The following is a 3,000-nucleotide window of genomic DNA, read 5'->3' as shown; positions in this document are numbered from 1 at the left end:
ATTGGTTCCAAAGAACATTTTCTAAAACAAGACACCAGATGCCTTTGTGTGGCCATCACAGAAGGAAATCGTTTTCCTTTTTTTAATTTACCAGAGGGCATGCACACTCACCAGAGAGAGAGAGAAAGGGAGTAGCACCCCCACTGGAGACGGTCATGTTGTACTCTCTTCTCCTCCATCTCTTCCTCCTTTCAGGATTTTGGGCACACATGCGCCTGGCTTGTTTTTCAAGTCACAACGGTCTGGACTCAAACAGCACACCCAGACATGGGGGAATCAAACTCCTTAGCCACTGGTTCACGGGCTGGCCCCATCAAAGGACTTTTTTTTTTTTTTTTTTTAATTTGGAGAGATTTTTGCTATGAAACATGTTCGCTCGCTAGAAAGAGAGACAGAAAGCGAGAAATCACCCCCCAGGGTATGAGTTTAAGCACCGGGTCCAGGACTCAAACCACGGTCTACTTCATGGGAGTCTAGTGACATAGCCATTATGCCATCTGCTGGTCCCCCAAATGACATTTTTAAGGTGTGGCTGTCCCTAAGTGTGTAGATGGACCCTGGGCTTAGGACAGCTCTCCCATGGCTGGTAGTATATCTGGATTCAAAACTTCAGAGCAACTTAGTGATGTTGAAGATACTTGTCAATAATTTAAACTAAAGTGTTTAATTAAATGTGAGAGTGGGAAAAGTCATTGTTTTCAATAGAGTGGACTTTTAATGTAATTTAAAAAAAATTAAATTCCTTATTTTGAGAGACCAGCAGTTGGCGTAATGACTATGCCGCTGGACTCCCTTGTAGTCAACTGCAGTTCGAGTCCCAGACCTGTGGCTTAAACTCATGACGGGCGCGTGTGCGTGCGTGCCCAAGATCCTGAGAGGAGAATGGAGGAGAAGGGATTGCGACGCGGCCATTCCCCCACCCCTCCCCGGGGGGTGATTTCTCGCTTTCTGTCTCTCTGTCTCTCTCTGTCTTTCTGCCGAGCACATGTGCCCTATATCAAAAACCTCTCAAAAAAAAAATTTCCTTTATTTTGAGATAGTTATAAATTCACATGCAGTTGTAAGAAATGATACAGCAAGATCCCATGCATTTGCCCAGTTTCCCCCTAAGGTACCATCTTGTAAAGGATGTGCAGTGTCATAGCCATGGTCCTGACACTGGCACAACCCGCCATCTTGAATTCCCACGTTACTTGTGCTCATTATGTGTGCGTGTACTTAGCGCCAACGACTGTGTCACACGTGTGAGTTTCTGCATCTACATTCAAGATGCAGAACAGTCCCAACACCACGAGAATCCCTCTTGTTGCCTCTGACTTTTAAAAAAAGTTTCAAGTTTCATTTATTGGGACCAGCAGATGGCATAGCGGTTACATTGCTGGACTCCCACATGGCCAACTGAGGTTCTAGTCCCGGACCCAGTGGCTTGAAAATCATGCTGGGCATTTGTGCATGTGTGCCCAGGATCCTAGGAGGAGACTGGAGAAGAGATTGCAGTGTGATTTCTCATTTTTCCTACCATCGTGTCTGTCTCTCTCTCTCTCTGGAGAATGCACGCGCCCTGAAACAAAAACTTATAAAAAAAGAAAGAAAGAAAAAGCAGCTCAAAAAAAGTTTTGTTTATTTATCCTATGAAATATATATATATATAGAGAGAGCCCCAACAGGGTCCTCATACCATGATACACCCCCAACTCCAGACAGCCCCAGATCACAGGTACTAGCGTGTCTAGTGGACTCAGGGTCTCCCGGTGTGTACTCAGGGTCTCCCGGTGTGTACTCAGGACCTTGCCATGTGGTTCAACCTACAGAGCATTGCATTTTACTGTGGTGCCACTGTCTGGTCCTCTGTAGCTCCCTAATGACCACTCCTTTCTCTCTCCTGGGCCTCTAGCCCTGTCCAGTCCCTAACCTTGGCAACCACAGATTTGTCCTCCATTTCTAAAATGTTTTGTTTTTCATATTTTCCTCATAGGATATGTGGGCTCTCTGGAGAGAGACAGAGAGAGAGGGAAAGTGAGAAGTCACCCCTGGATGGATGGCCACTCTGCAATCCCTTCTCCTCCATTCTCCTCTCTGGATTATACAGGGCATGCACATACATGTGCCGACTGTTTTTCAAGCCGTTGAGTCTGGGACTCAAACTGCAGAGTGGGCCATGTGGGATCCAGAGCCTTAACCACCATGCCACCTGCTGGCCCTAAAATTTCATACTTTTTCAAAAGAATTATTTTATTTATTATTATTATTTTAAAATTTGCTACAGGGCATGCATACTCACTAGAGAGAGACAGAAAGAGAGAGAAGGAGAGACAGAGTGCAAGATAGCAAGCTATGAGGTCTGGGACTCAAACCGCAGTTAGCCCTGTGGGAGTCCAAAGCCTTAACCACCATGTCACCTGCTGGCCCCACATTTTGTACTTCTAAAAATGATACAGGGTGGGCCAGCAGGTGGTGTGGTGGTTAAGGTGTTGGATTTCCACATGGCACACTTAGCCACCACGCCACCTTCTGCCCCCCCCCCCCAAAGAAGTCTCTGTTTTTACACTATTGTCTGGTTAACCCCTTTTATATGTCTCTAGAGAATTTATGACTCCTTGCTAATAAAGCAGGAGCTAGAGATTTTGTGCACACAAAAGGTAAAGACCCAAGATGGAGTCACAGTGGCTAAGTTTCCACAGCCAAAAGTCTACTGCATTGAGATTCAAAGCAACCGTGGGTAAAGACTACAGTTTCTTTTTCTTTCTTTCTTTCTTTTTTTTTGAAGAATTATTTCATTTCATCTCATTAATTAATTAATTTAAATTTGCCCAGAGAAGGGTATATGAGAGAGAGAGAGAGAGAGAAAGTGAGAAAGCAAGTTGCCAGGTCCAGAACTCAAACTGCAGTTGGCCATGTGGGAGTCCAGTGCCTTTAACTACCACGCCACCTACTAGCTCCCAATGGTTTCTACTTATTCGCTATATTCTATCAAGAAATACAGAACGCTATGGTCTGCTG

This window comes from Tupaia chinensis, unplaced genomic scaffold, assembly GCF_000334495.1.
Source record: "Tupaia chinensis unplaced genomic scaffold, TupChi_1.0 Scaffold000111_1, whole genome shotgun sequence".
Taxonomy (NCBI): Eukaryota; Metazoa; Chordata; class Mammalia; order Scandentia; family Tupaiidae; genus Tupaia; species Tupaia belangeri.
This window is presented reverse-complemented; position numbering follows the sequence as displayed.